This window comes from Mauremys mutica, chromosome 2 (assembly GCF_020497125.1).
Source record: "Mauremys mutica isolate MM-2020 ecotype Southern chromosome 2, ASM2049712v1, whole genome shotgun sequence".
NCBI lineage: Eukaryota > Metazoa > Chordata > Testudines > Geoemydidae > Mauremys > Mauremys mutica.
In genome coordinates this window covers 13,173,737-13,195,053 of record NC_059073.1, presented here as the reverse complement: position 1 = coordinate 13,195,053, position 21,317 = coordinate 13,173,737, and the positions used below count along the sequence as shown (strand labels likewise).

Here is a 21,317-nt window from a genome sequence, read left to right as displayed (position 1 = left end):
GGGGGGTCCCAGGGGACAGGGCACTGAGGAAGGGGGCAGCAGGAAGAGGGAAAGGGCCCGGTTGTGGGGGGTCCCAGGGGACAGGGCACTGAGGAAGGGGGCAGCAGGAAAAGGGAAAGGGCCCAGTTGTGGGCGGGTCCCAGGGGACAAGGCACTGAGGAAGGGGGCAGCAGGAAAAGGGAAAGGGCCCAGTTGTGGGGGGTTCCAGGGGACAAGGCACTGAGGAAGGGGGCAGCAGGAAAAGGGAAAGGGCCCAGTTAGGGGGGGACCCCGGGGGACAGGGCACTGAGGAAGGGGGCAGCAGGAAAAGGGTAGAAGCCCCGGTTATGGGGGACCCCTGGGGACAAGACTCCCCAGAAATGAACGGAGCGCACCTGCCGCTTGGCGCCCCCAGCAGAAGCCCACCCAGGCGCACACCCCCCTCTAACAGTCCCGTCCACACTCACAGCGCAGCCTCCGCCGCAGGACCCGGTGTCAATTCAAATCCCCCCGCCCGGCATGGGGAGGGAGAGGGCGGCTGCTTCCTGGGAGGGAGGGGGTGGGTAACGCGACGCGGGTCAGGGACACTCACAGCCGCACCAGGAACCGACTCCGCCTCCTCCTCCAGCCCGGCTCACAGAAATGGGGGAGGAGCGGAACTGACGCCAACGGCAGCCCAGCGCCTCGACCGGGCCGGGAGAGCGGCAAAACGGCGCATGCGCCTGCCGGCCCCGAGTCTTTCGCTGTCTTCCCCGTGCCGTTGCTCCTGAGAACGAGGCTAGAGGCTAGGGGCAAGGCGCGGGCGGGGAGGGCGGGCGCTGTGGGAGCCCTCCAAGGGGCTGAGAGAGGTGGGCGGGGTTACGCCGAGGCTGCTGGGTTACCTGCTGGTGTGGCTGGAGAGAGCTGCTGAGATTGGCGGGTTGCACTTCCAGGGGTGCTTGTTCTTTGTGTCCTGAGCAGGGTGACCAGATGTCCCGATTTTATAGGGACAGTCCCGATTTTTGGGTCTTTTTCTTAAGTAGGCTCCTATTACCCCCCAACCCCCATCTCGATTTTTCATATTTGCTGTCTGGTCATCCTAGTCCTGAGCCCTAAGAGCCCCAGTAAACAACCAGGAACCCACTGTGGGAGGTGTTGTACAGACACAAAACAAAGACAGTCCCTGCTTCAGAGAGCTTACAAGGGGGTTGCCATGGGTGAAGCTGCCCCTTGGGGAAACTAGTCTCTGGCCCCGTCTCCTCCAGCCGAGACCATGCCCATGCTCCCTGCTCTCAGCCCCCCATGGCCCCAGCCAGGGCGGAGGAAGGCTGGGAGCTGGGTTGGGGCCACAGCGGCAGGGCTGAGAACTCGGCCCTGGGCAGGGTCGAGCTCTCAGCCTTGGCTGGGAGAGCAGCAGAGCTCTCGTCCCTGGCTGGAGCTCTGATCCCAGAGTCCCTCCCCCATTTTGCCCATGGCCTTACCCCCATACGGCCTCTTCCCCCATACGGACCCAGCCCCATTCCGCCGCTTCCCCTGCCCTCATTCCTTTCCCATTCTGCCTCTTCCTCCTGAGGTCCTGTCCCCTGCTCGGCTTGCTCCTTCTTCCACCCCCAGCGGCCCTGAGACTGGAAAAGCTCTGTGATGGTGCCACTGCCCCGGGGCCGAGGAGGGGGGAGATTTTTCCATGGGCCCCAAATCCGCCACTGTCCTCCACTGATGGCATAAGGTTTGGGGAGGCTTAGCCTCCCCCAGCCTCCATTATGCACTCCCCATGGGGCTTTTGAAAATCTCACACCTAACTACTGTTTAAACTCTGCCTTTCTTAGCTGTGCCCACTTTCCATTCAGCCACATTTCCTTTCTCTCTGACTGTACCCCTTGCTCCCCACATGAGAAAATTGTATTTATGGCACATATACTTACGGTAAAATAGCTGGTGTGACTAAGGGAAGGCTGATAATGAAAAGAGATATCACTTTATAGTGTAATTCCAATAGGTGTCAGAGGTACAGGCCAACGTAAGCAAGCTTAGGCTGAATGGGAGATGACCAAAGAAAACCCAGCAGTTTCAGGAAGCAGTGCGGATGATGCAATATGTAACTATTTAAATATTTATCAAGAATGGAAGTCATTGGTCCAGAGAGAGAAAGTGTGGAATGACTCTGTAGCCTGGTGCCTAGGGCACTCAATCTGACAGGTGAGAGACCTAGGTTCCAATAATTCTTTTTAATTATTTATCCATGGTGGAATAGCTTCAAGAGGAGCTGAGGTAAGTCGAGAAGACTTGGTATAAAAAGTCACTTGCTAATTGGACTCAAGAGCCACGAACAGAGGCAGCCAAGTGGCTAATCGCTCCCTGGTGTTGAGGAGCAGACCTGAGCTAAGCATGGAAGTCTTGGTAGGTGAACTTGAGAGCCTCAAACAGGGGCAGCTAACAGGAGAATCTGAAAACGGAGTGTGAGAGGTTTTCCTTCCAGGTTCAGCGCTACGTGTGATATCAAGATGGACAGCGATGGAACAGTGCTGGTGACCTGCAATGGATGTGCCATGTTCTTTTTCCTGCCTGCAGACAGAAGGGATTCCTGTACATGAAGTGCAAGTTGGTGGCTGTGCTGAAGATTAAGATCCTTGGACTGGAAGGGCAAGTTGAGATGCTGTTGAGAATCAGACAAGCTGAGGAGTTCCTAGACAATCTGGGACACCTCAGTTTCAAGGAAGAATGGAGCTGGCCACTAAGGAACTGGAGAGAGAGAAAGTCAGAAAGGTCTGGCAATTCATAACCACCAGAGGCAAAAGGTCGTGGCAGCATTCTACAAAGTTGGAGACAGACAAGGATAGGCAGACTGTGGCCACCAGAGAGAAGAGAAGCAGGAGGAATTCCACATAGCTATAAGTTTCAAATCAATATCAGGTCCTCAACATGAAAACTATCGAAGATACCTATGAAGAACCAGCAGGTCCAAGGGAAGGGAGAGATGTATGGGACAAATGTAGATGGCAACTTGGCCCAACCTGTCAGAAAATCAAGTCTTATCCACAAAGAATTCTCCAACCATCCCAGGAAGACAGACAGTTCTTGTTGGAGAGACAGTATTCAGAAGAATTGAAAGAACATTCAGCAAGGGACAGGCAGACAACAGAACACTATGCTTCCTTCCTGGAGCCAAGACATGGGATGTCACTCTAAGATTGGATAGGTTTCTGCAGTCTACAGCCAAGGATCCATGGTGATGGTTCATATTGGTACTAATGACACTGTGTTATGGGATTTCTCACAGACAGTAGATGACTTCAGGGAACTCAGAAACATGCTGAAGGAGAAGAGTATCCAAACAATCTCCTCTGAGATCCTTCCTGCCCCACGAGCAAAGGAACACCCAAGGCAGAAGATGCTGGAAGTAAATCTTGCTGGCTAGGTAAGTGGTGTAGGGATGGAGGGCTTTGGTTTTGTGGAACACTGGTCTCCCTTCTATGGGGAGAAGGATCTGTATTGTTTAGAAGGCCTCCATCTCAGTAGAAGGATAACCAATCTCCTTGGGAAAGGCTGGCTAGAGTAACCTGACCTCTGCAGGACCCCACTGGATAGACCTTCCCAGTTTGACAGCTAATCCTTGAGGACTATTCTTTCGGTATGGTTTTTCAACCCACTGTGCATCCAGACCCACCTTATAGTAATTTCATCCAAAGTGTATTTCCCTAGTTTGCTTATGAGAATGTCATGTGGGATTGTGTCAAAAGCACAAGGTAGGATTTAGGTGCAAGTGATCCAGGTGACAGCTTGGTGTATCGAGCTTGAGGAGCACCAGGCTCAGGTGTTGTTTTTGTTGTTAGCAACAAAAGGGAAAATAGAATGTTTGAAGTAAAATATTTCAGGTATTCCGTACGTAGATTCATTTTTCACTAACCTCCTAGAATGGTCAGCCCCACTCTGCTTCCCCTGATTGGAGCTGACTGGGGAGCGGCTAATTAGGTACTTTTGCACCAGCACCTGCTACATCATGTTAGTCTGTATCAGCAAAAACAATGAGGAGTCCTTGTGGCACCTTACAATTTCCACCCCACCATCAACCTCAGTCTGGACCAGTCCACAAAGAGATCCACTTCCTAGACACTACAGTGCTAATAAGCAATGGTCACATAAAAACCACCCTATACCGGAAACCTACTGACCACTATACTTACCTACATGCCTCCAGCTTTCACCCAGACCACATCACACGGTCCATTGTCTACAGCCAAGCTCTAAGATACAACCGCATTTGCTCCAATCCCTCAGACAGAGACAAACACCTACAGGATCTCTATCAAGTGTGCTTAAAACTACAGTTACCACCTGTTGAAGTGAAGAAACAGATTGACAGAGCCAGAAGGGTACCCAGAAGTCACTTTCTACAAGACAGGCCCAACAAAGAAAGTAACAGAACGCCACCAGCCATCACCTACAGCCACCAACTAAAACCTCTCCAGCGCATCATCAAGGATCTACAACATATCCTGACAGATGATCCCTTACTCTCACAGACTATGGGAGACAGGCCTGTCCTCACTTAAAGACAGCCCCCCCAACCTGAAGCAAATACTCACCAGCAACTACACACCAGAAACACTAACCCAGGAACCAAACCCTGCAACAAACCCCGTGGCCAACTCTGTCCTCATATCTATTCAAGGGACACCATCATAGGACCTAGCCACACCATCAGGGGCTCATTCACCTGCACATCTACCAATGTGATATATGCCATCATGTGCCTGTAATGCCCCTCTGCCATGTACATTGGCCAAACCGGACAGTCTCTATGCAAAAGAATAAATGGACACAAATCTGACATCAGGAATTATAACATTCAAAAACCAGTAGGAGAACACTTCACTCTCCCTGGTCACTCAATAACAGACTTAAAAATGCCAATTCTTCAAAAGCTTATGCCCAAATAAATTTGTTAATCTCTAAGGTGCCACAAGGACTCCTCGTTGTTTTTGTTTTATTGTGTAATTGTGAAAGTATACTTGTGTTCTAAGACTTGAAGAGTGTAAGTAGTGACTAATAAAGGATATATTTAATGAGATGCCACAGATATCTATCAAACCCCTATCTATGCAACAATATAAAATATAAACAATATAAAAGAAATACTGTTGCTTCTTTTGCCATGCTTAACACACAGCAGTGGTTTTGTGTATTAATTATTACTAATGATGCTCATGTCCCCAGAAATTTTTATTTACCATATCATCCTGGTCCTGGATCACCAGCAGTGGAGAGCTCCTCTTTGAGCTCCTTCCTGCTCTTCTTCCAGGAATTTTTTTCTTTAGACACTGGCATGGAGTCACACATCCAATGCTCTGGAACAGCTCTGTATGAAGCCTCTATGACTCTGGGTTAGCATGCCTCCTCTCTCTGAGCACAGTCCAGAGTGAGTGGACTCCCTGAGAAGGCTCCTGGTGAGAGACAGGTGTGCAGAAAGCTCAGAGGTGCAGTCCCAGGAGGCAGCGGGGCCAGAGGGCCTAACTCCAGTGAGAGAGTGCAACCTTCACAGAAGGCTATCACACTGAGGGGGGTGTGACAAAGTGGTTTTTTTCTCCTTATTATATTGTACATGAGCCTATGTAAGTCTTACTGTTTTGCATGAATACTGTATGTGCCTCAGTTTCCCTGTGTACTGCATCAATGCCTAGGTGGTGGGAATTGGGTATGTGACTTCTGCTGAGACCCTCGGGGAAAGGTGAGGCCGCTCCAGCTGCCTGCATGTAAGTGATGGCTGATGCCCTTCATAACCTGAGAGCCAGGAGTAGGATGCAACCAGGTGACACTTGAGACAAAGACCAGGAGGAGAGGCAACGGGCGTGTCAGAGTTCAGGTCGCTGGAAGCTGGGCAGTCTGCAGTTTGGGACTTGGAGAGAGGGGAGTCCAGGGCATCCGGCCCGAGGTCCCCCCAAGGTGGACTTTGATGAAAGTCACTGATTTCTGTGCTAGCAAGCTCTGTTCTACACTTTGTTCCTGTCGACTAATAAACCCTTGTTTTACAGCACTGGTTGAGAGTCACGGCTGACTGCGGAATTGGGGTGTAGGGTCCTCCGGCTTCCCCAGGAGCCCTGCCCGAGCCAACTCGTTGCAGGAAGCGCACGGTGTGGAAGGGGATGCTGAATGCTCTTATGTCAGACCCAGGAAGGCCAAAGCTGCGTAAGCTTCTTGCCCTCGCGACTGTGCTCAGAGAGAGGAGGCATGCTACCCCAGAGTCCTGGCTGGCTTCATACAGAGCTGTTCCAGAGCATTGGACCTGTGACTCCATGACAGTGTCTAAAGAAAATAATTCCAGGAACAAGAGCAGGGACAGCTGTTCAAAGAAGAGCTCTTGACTACTGGTGATCCAGGACCAGGATGAGATGGCAAATAAAACTTCTGGGGAAATGAGCATCATTAGTAAAAATTCATACACAAAACCACTGCTGTGTGTCAGTTAAGGTTGCTTTACACACAACATATCTACACAAGCTAAAAATCAAATGAATTGAAAAATAAAGGCTATCAGTAGCACATAACCTATACTCTGCCACCCAACAGTGGACACCTCACCAGTAGTACAACATAGACCACCAAGAATGTGCCACAACTGTAGTAAGTGCAGGCCCTGATAAAGGCCTGGTATGAGGCCTGAGGCCTAAACTAAAGTAATGGTCAAGACTTTGCTAACATAAAGCAAAGTTAAGCTGTGAGCCAGAGGCAGGCCCTGCTCACAGAAGCAAGGAAAGGGCTGATGCTGCAAGAAGATACGTACCTAAAAGGTACTAAACACTAGATATCAGAACATTCACATACTTGCACATTCCACACAGATAACAAAGAACGGGCCGGCCCATCCCAATGATAGGGGCAAAAGGGTAATATGATGGATAGAGTTGTTTTGATCGAACCAACATGTACAAGGTGAGAGGCGGCACCTTAATACGTAGAGGGGTTGTACCGTGCTACGTAGAAAGGTTGCACCTCAATACGTCAGGTGTGATGTGTAACTTGTTTGTATCTGTGTATAAGAATGCATCCTTGGGGTGGTGTCTTTGTCCGGCCTAGGGGGCAGTGGAAAGTCCCACCACTGACAGAGCCGGGTCCATTGCCAAGAGGCACTTTCTCGTAGTATGCCCTGAATTAGGCTAAGAAACCTACAGGGAACTGCAATTGTGTCCGAGGTCGCAATAAACCTAGCCGACGTGGCTTTGCATCTTACTGGACTTTGTGGTTATTGTGGGGTCTCGTCGGGTCTGCTGTGTCAGATATCTGCGCAGAGCTGGGGCAGCACACAGAGGGAACACACGCATGCAGCCGAGTGATATCAACATTGGAGACAGCAGAGCACCATACTTAACCAATATAACCTTTAACCTCCTTTCTCCCTATCAGGTTATTGTTCCATGTCATTTACAGACTTTCATACAAACTACTACCAAAGACACAAATTGGATCTGGCTTGGACTCATCATTACATCCCCCAAGAGGAAAAGGATTTGAGTGGATGGCTCCCTCTTAAATCAAACACTGTGAGTGTTTTTATCCTCTGAGTCCACTTAAGATGCCTAGCACAGAGTAGAGGGTTGTTGCTTTCCAGCATTGCTGTGAGCAGAGGCCCTCAAGCAATGTTAAACTAGACCCAGTCCCCTGCAAAGAGAGGTGGTCAGTCCTAAACCTCAATAGATTACTTCAATCAACAGTGCGGCTAATCCTGAGGGTTGGATTTTGTAATATGACTATGTCTTGTCCACTTCTGGAAAACACCAGCCAGCTGCTACTAAAGAATCATGTACTAGGAAGTCTTTTATCAACTAGGGTTCTGTCAGAGCAACTCAAGTGTTAAGGAAGAACTTCGAGAGAGGTGTCAGAATGAGGAAACACTGCTATAAATCTTGTTCAAAAATTCTAAATAGTGATTTTATTTCCCTTTTTTCCCAGGTTGAAGGTAGTGGATCCTGCTGAAAGGAACAGCTCTGGGGTGATAAAAGCAGATGATAATCATTTTGAAAGCTGCACTACTGTATCTAAATGAATTTGTGAAAAAGACACTCTCCTGATGTAGACAGAGACATTAGTGATCTGCACTTCTGTGTGTGAACGATAAATCTTCTTTAGTTTCAGTCTGTCACATGAATGATGAATATTGAAGGTGAGCTGAAAAAAGGAAAAATTGGGCTTGTGCCCTTCCCCCCTTTCTGTTTTCATAAGGTGGATAGAAGTGGCCCCAATGCCTTTTCTTGCATATGAAATTCAGGTCCTGTCTAGGCTGAAAGATTAGGGTGAAGAGAGAACTAGTGAAATTACATGACAAGTAGAGCTGGGGGAAATTTTTCCACTGAATAGATGATTTGCCAAAAAATGCAGTTTTGGGTCGAACAAGACTATTCACAAACTGGTGTTGAATTTACTGAATAGTTTCAGCCAAAATAAAATATTAATAATAATAATACAATTTCAGGCTAGATTCACAAGAAGACTGGAGGAGGAGGAGACAGCAGCTAATCTCACCCAATAGCTAAATGGTTAGCACTCAAGATTTGAATCCCTGCTCTGGAACAGAGACTAGAACCCAGAACTTCTCCCCACACAGACAAGCACCCAATGCTGGAGTGGGTCTCTCTTATTCTCTCCTGGTGAAGCTGTTCTCTGTATAAATAATTAAATACTCATAGGCTTAGAGAGAGTGGGAATGATTCTGTAGTCTAGTGCAGTGCTTTTCAAACAGTGGGTCACGACCCACTACTGGGTCACGGCATATAAGGAGCTGGGTCGCCTTGTTCTGGTCAGTACCACCAACTGGGACATTAAAAGTCCTATCCGCGGTGCTGCCCAGCTGAGGCAGGCTAGTGCCTTTTCCGACACCGCACTATGCCCCGCAAGCGGCCAGCAGCAGGGTCCGGCTTCTACGCGGGGGGCTACAGGGCTCCATGCGGTGCCCCCGAGCCGAGCACTGGCTCCACATTCCCATTGGCCGGCAACCAGCCAATGGGAACTGGGCGGGGCGGGGGCCGTCGCTGCAGACAAGAGTCACATGGAGCCACTTGCGTGCCTCCTCCTAGGAGCCAGACCTGCTGCTGGCCACTTCCGTGGCGCAGTGCGGTCCACAGTGCATTCCGTCTGCACCGCTGACCAGGAGCCACTGGAGATAAGTCCATGCCTGCTCCCCAAGCCCCTGCTGCAGCCCTGAGCTCCCCCAAACCTGGAACTCCTTCCTGTACCCCAAACCCCTCATCCCTGGCTCCACCCCAGAGCCTGCACCCCCAGCCCAGAGCCCTGACCCCCTCCTGCACCTCAACCCCCTGCCCCAGACCAGAGCCCCCTCCCACACCCCAAACCCCTCATCCCCAGCTCTGTTGGGGCACGGGCATCAACAATTTTCTTCAACTGGGTCCCCAGAAAACAAGTTTGAAAACCACTGGTCTAGTGGTCTGAGCACTCACCTGGGAGTGGGGAAGACTGAAGGTCCACTCCCCCTACTTCAACAAATATTTAATTGAGAACGAAGGGGTGGTTAATCACTGTTTAAAACATTTATTTCTTTGTTTAATATCTATTCAAATGACTAACACTGAGGAGAATGGATTTGCTAAGGGCTCAGCATCCCCTTGAGCTAAAGTGTTTGAGCCTGCAATGAACATCCCTGAGACCTCCAACATGTTTTCCCGCAAAACCAGAGCTGGCAGTCCTGATATTTCTAAGGGGGGAAAAGTCTCTTTTTTAAAACCCACTAACACTTCTTTTATCCACTAAAAAGAAGCACAAAGCCCAATTTCTTTTTAGAAGTCCCTTTGTAAATCATCTTAAAGCTGCTCCATATCAACATATTATTCTAGAGCAGGGGTAGGCAACCTATGGCACGGGTGCCGAAGTCAGCACGCGAGCTGATTTTCAGTGGCACTCACACTGCCTGGGTCCTGGCCACCAGTCCGGGGGGCTCTGCATTTTAATTTAATTTTAAATGAACCTTCTTAAACATTTTAAAAGCCTTATTTATTTTACATACAACAATAGTTTAGTTATATATTATAGACTTATAGAAAGAGACCTTCTAAAAACGTTAAAATGTATTACTGGCACGCGAAACCTTAAACTAGAGTGAATAAATGAAGACTCAGCACACCACTTCTGAAAGGTTGCCAACCCCTGTTCTATAGTTTACTAAAGGAAAGCTATTTCCAATCTACTTGGTGGGTAAAAGCCTAACTTCAAAATAAAGTCCATCGCTTTTGTTCCAGTAGTTTCCTAAATCGTTGGACACAAAGTTTAGGTGTAGCTGTGGAGGCCATGTTGAAGCTCCTCTGAAAATCAGACAAGCTTTGAAGATGCTGTACAATTCAGAAATTGTATTGCTGTCTGTCTCTGAGGCACTGCAGGCTAGACTGCTCAGTCAGACATTATAGGCCAAGTTTTCAGCCTACTCCCAACTGAGGCTCTGTTTTTGTCCACAAAATTGCAAGAAAAATAACTTCTGGCATAACAAAGATAACCTAGATGCAGGCACAACAGAGGGCAGACTTAAATGTTAACCCGCAGGGATATTTTTATTTAAATTATTGAAATGCACAAGCCACCATTAGACACAGGAAGCACAAAGTTTCTTAAACTGGTCTGAAGGTGCAGAGGCAGCTGCTTTCAACTGGTGACAGTACATGACAGAAAATCGGCAGGCCTTGGAAGGCGTCTCTTGAAGCACAAAAACCTATTTTCAACACAGTTACATAGCATCATCTGCCCTCCTCATGTTGGTCATGGGATCTGTGTGTTCAAGCTGTCCCTTGTCTCCACAGACAGCATTAGGATATGTGCTCCCTTCTCCACAAACCCAGTCCAGTAGGGGCCTGTAAGCTGCAGAGGGACATGCATGGGTCTTATAAGTAAATCAACTTCACTCTGGTAGAATCTGCAGAAAAGGGACCCACCTGTGATTTCAGTTCAGAGAGCCAGTGGCACCGCACAGCTCACGATGTTCTTCACACAAATTTGTAACAAATCTGTGGATACCCAGGACTTCACAGTTGTCACTCTGCTGCACACCACAGCCACTGGGAACCTCATGGTAAGAGTAGGGAATATTTTATATAGGTTCTTATACTGTGCTTATCACCATAGCATCTGACCACCTTACAGGAGGACATTAAGCCAGCTTTCATTCTCCTGGTCCAATAGCCCTGGACTTGACCACTTGAGATAATGGGCTTTCCCTGACTTGTCAGTGTCTGGCTTACAAGACATTTGTAAGTTCTGATTCTAGCCCCAATATAGCAGTGTCTGTTTCTGATAAGAAGTCTCCTTTGCTGTTCCATGTTTCAGAGCTTTACTAATACCTGGTAGATGATTTCTCAGCAAAAGAGGTTATCACCTATTGACTTAAGATGCAATGGTGGGAAACGTACTCACTGGGTAGTGGCTGAGTGGAGCTACCCTTCAAGGAGGCTTAGAATAAAGCCAGGCCCTACGTTCTTGAAGCACCATTTTACTCTGAAATATGACTGTAAAAAAAAAAAAAGCCCCCCTTTCACTCAGATCCGCCAACCTTCATGAGTGAAGTCGTTACTGCTTTTCACTCTACCCCTGCAGAGCCAGCATAGCTAAGAAAGGGAGCAGCCATCTTTCTATTTCTGCATTAGCAACAGAATTATTGGCTGAAATAGTCAGTTACCTACCATGCAAACCCAGGGAACTCTGGAGCTGTCACTGAGGGAAATAGGCTGCCTAGGTGGCACATTGTTCAGCCTACAGAACCTTTATTCCTGGTGATGATGCATCAGAAGAACCCAGTTTGACTCCAGATCCTAAGGCATTTGCAGGGCTGGCAGTTAAAATGGCAGGCTGGCCATAATTTGCAACGCTGCTATGGGATGATTATAGGCCAAGGACAGAGCATGGGTATCCAAAAGAACATTTAAACCATCTCTGAAGCAAATGTGCAGTTTTGCATGCAAAATGCTGAAGACATTTTCCTGTTTGTCCTTGAAGAGCAGCTCTGCTCTACCATCTTAGAGTCACTCTTCATTGTGACAGGTTTCAGTGGTAGCCGTTAGTATCAGCAAAAAAACCGAGGAGTCTTTGTGGCACCTTAGAGACTAACACATTTATTTGGGCATAAGCTTTCATGGGCTAGAACCCCTCTTCATCAGATATATGAAGTAAAAGATACAGGAGCAGGTATAAATACATGAAAGGATGTGGGTTGCTTTACCAAGTGTTAGGTCAGTCTAAAGTTAGACTGTCAGTTATAATTCACAGACATTATCTTCACAGTTATACATAAACATAAATAAAAGAAAACAAATTAAAATCCTGATAACGTTAGACTGACCTAACACTTGGTAAAGCAACCCACATCCTTTCATGTATTTATACCTGCTCCAGTATCTTTTACTCCATACATCTATGAGATACCCATCACTGTACCAATAGCGTAGCTAGGCGGGGAGCAGGGGGAGCGGCCGCTCCCACTGAGCACATTCCCCAAAAGTGTTGCCTTTTTAATTTTTACACTCCCTTGGGGGTGCTTCCCCGCAGGGGCAGCACGTCCGGGTCTTCAATGGCACTTTGGTTCTTCAGTCGCTCCGGGTCTTCGGCAGCAATTCGGCGGCAGGTTCTTCAGTCTTTGGTGGCAAGACTTGGGTTTTTCTTTCTTTTTTTTCTTTGCTGCTTCGCAGCAGGTGGTGCCTTTTTTTATGTGTTCGCTCCCCACAGCTATATTCACCCTGTGTTCACACTATTGCAATAATAATATAGAAATATAATAATATTCATCCCCCTAAACACTATTGTAATAATCTTTATACAAAATACACCTTTTAAGGCATCATTTGAAAACAAATAACTTTCTGATTAATAATATCATGGTGAAATGTATGTAGCAACATTATATGTAAAGTTATGAATGCCCCCTAAATTATATTGGTGGCACACATTCTAACGCATATAGCCCTAATTAGATAGAACTTAAACAGATCTTAAACCAAGGAATGTGCGTTTACCTCAGTTTACATATAAGTTGTATACAGGGTCCTCAGACAGCGAGGGAAGACAGCAGACAAGGAAAATCTGCATTTCAGGGAACAGAGGTGAGACGAAACAGCACAGAACTTTTCACCCCCAGACATCATGTCGCCTTCTTTACTGTTTGAATAAACTTTGCTTTGAGGCGTGACCTTCAGGAAAATGCATCTCAAAGGGACTATAAAAGTGAAGGGCAAAAATATCCCAAATTCTGTCTTCCTCTCAATCACCCTCTTTTCACCTAAGAGGGCAAAAGAAAGAGCCATGGGACATTTGGAAGCAGATCCTGGCCTGAGAGTTTGGGCAGCAATGTTACTGTGAACCTGTGGCAAGGGATGTCACCTTGTACCAGGTCTAGGTTGTTTAGTGTAGAAGTTATTTATTTTTATTGTAACCATTCCTAACTTTATGCCTCATTACTTGTACTCACTTAAAATCTCTTTGTAAGTAAATAAACTTGTTTTACAACTAATCCAGTGTGGCAAATTGTTTGGGTAACTCCATATAAGGTAGCAGATTGTGTATGTTGATCCCCTTAAAGGGAAAATGGACTGAGTAGATCTGGACTTCTCAGGAGAGGGCTGGACAGTGCAGAACACAAGTTTTTTGGGGAAAATCCAGGACTGGGGCTGTATTGGGGTCACCCTGCAAAGTGACCAAGGCTGCTGGAAGCCAGAGCATAGCTGGTGCTTGCTGACAGGCTGCTGGACCAGGGCTGTGGCTAGGCACAGACACTCCGCGTGTGGCCTGCAGGCTGTTTGTGAGGAGCTCAGGTTAGGATCTACAGCAGCAAAGGGTTGCACACCAGGCTGCAAGGCAAGTGGTGACACAGCCTCTCCCTGGTTGGGATTGCACCCTGGAATGTTTGGTTCGCACACAGTGAACATAACATAAGAACATAAGAACGGCCGTACCGGGTCAGACCAAAGGTCCATCTAGCCCAGTATCTGTCTACCGACAGTGGCCAATGCCAGGTGCCCCAGACGGAGTGAACCTAACAGGCAATGATCAAGTGATCTCTCTCCTGCCATCCATCTCCATCCTCTGACGAACAGAGGCTATGGACACCATTCTTACCCATCCTGGCTAATAGCCATTTATGGACTTAGCCACCATGAATTTATTCAGTTCCCTTTTAAACATTGTTATAGTCCTTGCCTTCACAACATCCTCAGGTAAGGAGTTCCACAAGTTGACTGTGCGCTGCGTGAAGAAGAACTTCCTTTTATTTGTTTTAAACCTGCTGCCTATTAATTTCATTTGGTGACCCCTAGTTCTTGTATTATGGGAATAAGTAAATAACTTTTCCTTATCCACTTTCTCAACATCATTCATGATTTTATACTCCTCTATCATATCCCCCCTTAGTCTTCTCTTTTCCAAGCTGAAGAGTCCTAGCCTCTTTAATCTTTCCTCGTATGGGACGCTCTCCAAACCCCTAATCATTTTAGTTGCCCTTTGGGTGGGCTAGAGTTCACTTCATTTCCCATCTCCAGTGCCTAAAAAAAAACCCAACTCCCATAGAAAGTAGCTGGAGACCCAGAGTTCAGTCCCTAAGGATTTGCAGCAAGGACTGCACAGGGTCAACCTCCCCACATTCAAGTCCCAAAAGGAACTTATTAAATGAATTTAATTAAATAACTTTATGAAATCTTATGATAAAGAAACAAATAATAATCTAATTTTTACAGTATGACATGGCTATTTTATAATCCACCGACATCTTTACAGTTATACATAAACATAAATAAAACAAATTAAAATCTGTACAATTCAGTCCCCATAGAAATACAATGAGAAGAAACTGAGAGTTCCCAAAAGCTTAGGTTTTGTTCACCTAAGTCTCAGTTAGTCTTTGATCACCAAATCTATACAGTCTGCTGAGTCTAAAACAACATCTTCCCTCCACTTGCTTGTAGGAATCTTCAGTTGGAACCCATGCAGACTCTTCCTCTGCTGAAATCACTGCTAGCCAGTCAACTAACTGATTAACCGATCACTCAGTTAAGTGTATAGATTTAGAGAAAACCCTGTTACAAGAAAATACAAAACTGAGAAGAGCAAAATAGAAATGACTCCTTCCCCGTTACTACATTTAAAGAAAAATTGGTGACTCAGGACTAGTCTACACTATGTCGTTAGATCGACATTCCCCGCATTAGGTCGAATTTATAATGTGCATGTGTACACTACAGAGCCCATCCCGCCGACCTAAAGGGCTTTTAAAAAATTGACGACTGTACTCCAACCCGACAAGAGGAGTAGCGCTAGATTCGACCTTCCCGGGTCGAATTAGCAGAGCCGTATCTAGGGATTTTTGCGCCCAAGGCAAGGGACAGGGGCAACACGTTTGGCTCTTCGGCTGCGGGTTCCTCTCAGAGGGAAGGACCTGCTGCCAAATTGCCACCATTCTTCGGCGGCAATTCGACGGCAGGTCCTTCCCTCCGAGAGGGACTGGGGGACCTGCTGCCGAATTTCTGCCGAAGAGACTGACATGCCACCCCTCTCTCTTGCCGACGACCAGTGTCAATTCAGTCCCTCTCGGAGGGAAGGACTTGCCGCCGAATTGCCGCCGAAGGAGAGACTTTCTGCGCCCCTCACCTTCCGCACCCGAGGCAAGTGCCTCACTCGTCTTGCCCTCATTACGGCACTGCGAATTAGGGGTAGTGTAGACACAGCACAGTGTATTTTGACTTGTTTGGCCTCCAGGAGGTGTCCCAGAGTGCTCCAATGTGTCCGCTCTGGACAGCACTTTCAACTCCACAGCACTTCAGCCAGGTAAAGAGGAAAAGCCAAGGGAACTTTTGAATTTCATTTCCTGTTTGATCAGCGTGGAGGACCATGCTAACTATAGCTGCCCAGGTACGCAAACATGCTCCAGCACGGAGCATACAGGATACACAGGATCTGATTGCTGTGTGGGGAGAAGAGTCTGTGCCAGCAGAGCTCCGAACCAGCAAAAGAAACACTGACATCTATGCCAAAATCACACAGGGAATGGGGGAAAAAGGCTACACCAGAGACACACAGCAGTGCTGTGGGAACATAAAGGAGCTGGGGCAAGCGTACCAGAAGACAAGGCATTGTTTCACTACCAATTTAGCAAAGAGGGTGGGTTTTTTTGACTAACCCCCCTTTTATTTTTATACACACCTACGTGTATATATATACACCTTTATTTTTACATTTAGATATATTTTATTAAACAATAACCTTACTTGCTGAATGCAGGAGATATTTACAGGTTGGATTTTTTCGTGGCCTGTTTTGATAGAGGGTACTGCTGCACCTTGGGAAGGGGTCTTGCTGGGTTTAGGCGAATTTTAACAGGTTGGGCAGACCCAATGCAGCCAACCTGGTTGGCATGATCGGCTCACAAGGCCCACAGGGAGGGAGAGACCTTAACCAGCAGTTCGTGTTGCAACGAGGAAGGGCTGGGGTCGGTTTTCTCCTATAAGCACGGTTTTCTCCGTGCACCAGCGGAAAGCGGTTCACAGTCAACGGAAACAACCTCATCACCTACATCGCTTCCAGAGGGACCAAGCCCAAGTCCACAGTCTAAGGAGGAACTGGTGTCTCCAACCTCATTGTTAGCGGGACCAGGCACGTTCAGATACACACCATCTGGGGTACAGCAGATTATACAATTTAATTTACCCAGCGAGTCCTTTCCCAAAGGTTAACCGGTAAACACGGACTGAAGAAAAAAAACACCGTGATAATAACAGGTCTATAAGAGCATCAGAAGGTGCGGAGAGGATTCTCCAAAGGGGCTGTGCCTCCCGAAGGGGTCTAGATCGATAGAGGGATATCTGCTGGCCAGTGGGGTTACAGAAAAAAGTCAATTTTTTTTGTCTTTTTTTTTTTAGTTGGGTTTTAAACTTTTCTTGGGAGTCCTTGGGACTCCCTACTTGTGATTTATGGCGCTGTTTTACTGTTTTCTTACACCAATTAAAAAATGCATCTAACTGGTCCTGCCTGACCTTATATGTTAACAGGGCACCTCTGAGGTGCAAAACTTTATTAAAATTAAAGGTTCCGTTTGGGGGGAACTGCAGGCTAGGATTATCCCTAGTGTACCAGTTCCACTTGTTTAAAAATTTGCAGGTTGAGGGACCATAATTTGAGTACATGTACATGGCAGGAGTGCCCTTTTCTGGCATGGGAATTTGCTCAGATTCCCCCACCCCCATTATGGATACCTGACAGACAACCACAACCAAGTCGGCAGGCACCCACAAAGGGCTAAGCACAAAACATTTAACAGACAAGCTAGCATAGTGGACAAACCATACAACATTTACAGTGTGCCCTTTCCGCCTTCCTTCTTGCCCACAGGCGAGGCTACCTGCATCTAGCATTCAAGCATTCACACCAGAAGGTTTAGGGACACATGTGCGGTCCCCACACACCCCCTTTCGCCAAAGGGCACCGGCCCATCTTCAAGAGAGTGGCGTCGGCTATCCCACCACCTCAGGGGTAGTGGGCGGATTCCTGGGACTCCCCTTCTCTCTGAGCGGGGGAGGGAGCCTAGGGCTCCAGGAGAGAAGATCGGGGATGGGAACTCGGTCACAGGGTTGGTTCAGGAAGGGGTCAGGGAAGAAAGACACGGTCTCCACACGCCTTCTTTCAGCACAGAGCACCGTCTTCAGGAGAACAGGGTCGGTTATTCTACTGCCTCTGAATCGGCAGGTGGTTTCCCAGGGCTCCCTCTCTCTCCGAGTGGGGGAGGGAGCCTAAGGCTTTGTGAGAGAAACAAGGGAAAGGGACCCCGCGACCCTCACTCATCCATCACAAACGCCGGCACACACCCTACCTGGCTTTTAGCCCCAATTACTGGCAGCTAGTTTTATGGCCCCCACTACCGGCCTACTGCCGGTGGGAGTTACAGCCAACCTTAAGGCCGGTTTTCGTTGCAGCTGCAACATTTTGTACATAGTTTCACTGCTTAATTCCCGCCAATAACTACAGAACAAACATGGGCCCTGGGTAAACAGTTTGGGAAGTGTGATAAAGAAAATGTGCTAGACTGGTTAACCAAAGCTTCTGTAACACCTGATTTGACTCATGAGGATTTTGTTATCATGTTAAGGGAATGTATGTCACCTGAAGATTTTGCAAATGTTCCTTATGATGTGTTAACTAATGATGATAATAGTCAAGTTATTGCATATAGAAAAATTTATCATATATACTACTGTCATAGGTCTCACCCCCACTTAGAGCTGTTGGGTTCCAATATGGGGACCTGCATGAATTTATCTCTAAACTAAAATCCTAGTTTAGATCTGGTAAAAGCTGCCACCACCCAATCAGGTATGTGGATTGGGACACAGTCCTTCCCCAAAATCCTTGGGGATCCCAAGAGCCCCAAATCCATGGAGTTCTTACACCCAGGAGAAATAAACCATTCCCCCCTGCTTCCTCCCCCCTCCCTTTTCCTAGGAGAGATACCGGGATCTAACTACAGAGGAATGCCTCCCCCTCCCCTTTCCCTGAGAATCCACCCAAGGAAAGATCAACCAAGTCCTTAATAGAAAATAATTTATTAAAGAATAAAAAGAAAGTCACTGTCTCTGTAACCAAGATGGAACAATATACAGGGTCTAAACTTATCAATCTCTGGAGAGAATTCCCCCTCCTTTCTTTCTCAGTAAAAGCAATAACAGTACAGACTTAAAGAAATTCTATAGCAAAACACAGAATTGCAAATACAGAAATAAAAGTATAAGAATACTAGTTCCTTGCTAATACTCACTAGCTTGAATAGAAGAATTTATTGCAGAAACCTGGGAGGACTTGATTAAGATGTCTGGACTCTCTTAATTCCCAAGAGAGACTCTCTAAAAACACAAAGAACAGAAAAAAAACTTCCCTCCACAGGGATTTGAAATTATCTTGTCCCTGATTGGTCCTCTGGTCAGGTGTCCGCAGGTACTGCTTGTTAACCCTTTACAGGTCGAAAACAAAACCTTAACCCTTAACTAACTGTTTATGACAACTACCCTAACCAAAATGTGATTGGTCGGGCTTATGCTGAAACACAAAGGAATGATGAAAGACCTGAGAAATATTTCCTCAGGAAAAAATTATTATTTTGGTTGGCAGGTATGGGAGTGGTTATTGAAGGTATTGTCAGCTATGACACCCTGGAATTGCGGGAGTTATACTTACAGGGATTGACACCTGGTATAAGGCTGGCAATGGGACATATAAGATCTGGAGGGAAGAGTAAAAGAAATCTATGAATTGCAGCAAATGACCAATCCAAATTTAACAGTGAAAAAGCGAGTAGCCACTTTCAATGGTAACAAAGATAGGGAGAAATCCCAACAATTTAAGAAGCAGGTGAACCAGGACAAATACATATTTAGAAGTAGCTCCGAGGAGATGAGGATCATGAAAAGAGTGTTGGCATGGAGGCTAGCCAAATATGAGCCTGAAGACCAGCTGACAAAGCTTTCTGCTGAGGAACTTTTTAAAAGACTAACCAAATATGAATCTAAGCAGCCAACAATGTCAGTGGTTGCTGCCTCAGCAGGAACTTCTTTGGAAAGCCCATACTAAGGGTGCCGGGATCCCCAAGGCCCTGGCATGGTGGCACCCCTGATTAACGATCATTGGGGGTGCCCCACTGTGAACTTTTTAGTGAAAGGGGATTTCAGCTGCATAACACAAAGAGTCTTGGTGGATACCAGGGCCTCCACCAGCCTCCTCTGTACAAAAGGACATGATAAAAAGAACTTTCCAATTAAAGAGATTAGATCCTTAGTCTCTTATAACTGGAAGGAGAGTCTAACTCCTTTTACTAAGGAACTACCGTGCATATTGGGACCTTTGAGAACAAAAGAATCGTTTGGTTTGCAAAACCTACATGATCAAGGAATAATGGGTATTGATTTATTAAGGAAATTTGGGGTGATCGTGGACTTACCGCATAGGGCACTATGCAAGGCCGAGGAAGGCAGAGCAGGCAATGTCATCCCAGCAGCACACTGGGTAGCAGCCACCAAAGCACCCAAGGCTCTCTCCCTGCCTAAGTGGGAAAAGGACGTAATCCAAGTGGCTGGTAAATATCTAAAAGCCTTTGCGACTTCCAAATTGAGCTGTGGGAAAATAAAAGTACTAGTTAAGGTCAATGGACCTGACCCTAGGCCTGTAAGGCAATACAACTTCTCAGTTGAGGCACAGATGGGAATTAAACCAACCATAGAGGCCTTAATGCAGCAAGGAGTGCTAATCACCTGTGATAGCCCGTGTAATTCCCCCATATGGCCAGTGAAAAAATCCGATGGGAAATCCTGGCGTCTTACAATAGACTATCGTGCCTTAAATAAGGTGACGCTAAGGATGGCACCCCTGGTGGCCAAATTTCCTGAGATCATGGCTCTAACAGCGGGAGCACAATGGTACTCAGTATTAGACCTGGCCAATGCCTTTTTCTCAATACTCCATGATCAATCATGTCAACATAAATTTGCATTTACCTATGACAACAGACAGATTACATTTAGGCAGGTACCACAATGGCTGCATAATGCTGCGCACCTAGTATTTGCCATCAACATGTGGCCGCAATGTGGAAAAACCTGAGGTACGCAGACTGTGTAATCAGCTATGTGGACAACATTCTGATTGCAACCAAAACCAGGGAAGACAACCTTAGGGCACTGGATGAGGTGCTGGAGGCCATTCAAACAGGCTTTCTGATAAATCCAGAGAAGGCACAGCTGCTGAAGCAGGAAGTAAGTTATCTTGGAGTGCAGCTGGGTCCCACAGGGACAAGACCTGACTGGGCCCGAGTGAAACTAATCTCTAACCTTCCTTCCCCATCAGATCATTCCTAGGGTTGGTAGGATTTTCAAGGGATTTCATAAAAAAATTCAGTGAAAAAGCCAAACCCCTCTACAACCTGCTGAGAAAGAACCAGGAATGTTGATGGGGAACAGAGGAACAAGAAGCGACTATGTTGCTTAAAAAGGCCTTAATGGAACCACCTGTCTTAGTGTTCCCTGATCCTAGTAAGCCGTTCCACCTACACATTGCCAGCACTAAGTCAGCCATTAGTGCAGTCCTGTTACAGCAACAGTGAAGCCGGTTGCCTACGGGTCTCAAATTCTGACATCAATAGAGTCACAGTTTACTGCCTGTGAGAGGGAAGTGCTAGCCCTAGTTTGGGCAATTCCTAGTTTGGGAATACAGAATAGGAATGTCACCTATCCTATTGAGGAGGACCCATACCCCAGTGAGGTATGTGCTCTCTGGCCGAGCAAATTCAGGTAGAGTGAGCCCTCCCAGGCTGGCGAACTGGATCCTTGCCCTTATCAACAAAGACATCACTG

The 21,317-nt window shown here is 47.0% G+C and overlaps 1 protein-coding gene and 1 long non-coding RNA gene across 6 annotated transcripts in view; one reads left to right on the top strand and one right to left on the bottom strand.

The window, feature by feature from the left end:
- TRAPPC9 (trafficking protein particle complex subunit 9) overlaps window positions 1–728 on the bottom strand; it is an 819,600-nt gene extending 818,872 nt beyond the window's left edge. For 3 of the 5 annotated variants that reach the window (XM_045006039.1, XM_045006043.1, XM_045006044.1), the window contains exon 1: window positions 572–728. The gene's annotated coding sequence lies outside the window, so the exon portion shown is untranslated. Of the gene's footprint in view, window positions 1–374 lie in introns of all 5 variants that reach the window. The other 2 variants (XM_045006040.1, XM_045006041.1) reach the window with 2 other exon arrangements.
- A 141-nt stretch (window positions 729–869) lies between these two features.
- On the top strand, window positions 870–8,106 carry LOC123365239. The gene is made up of 3 exons (XR_006577488.1): window positions 870–2,154; window positions 7,357–7,493; window positions 7,903–8,106. It is a non-coding gene; the product is annotated as an uncharacterized LOC123365239 (long non-coding RNA).
- Window positions 8,107–21,317: the final 13,211 nt, after the last annotated feature.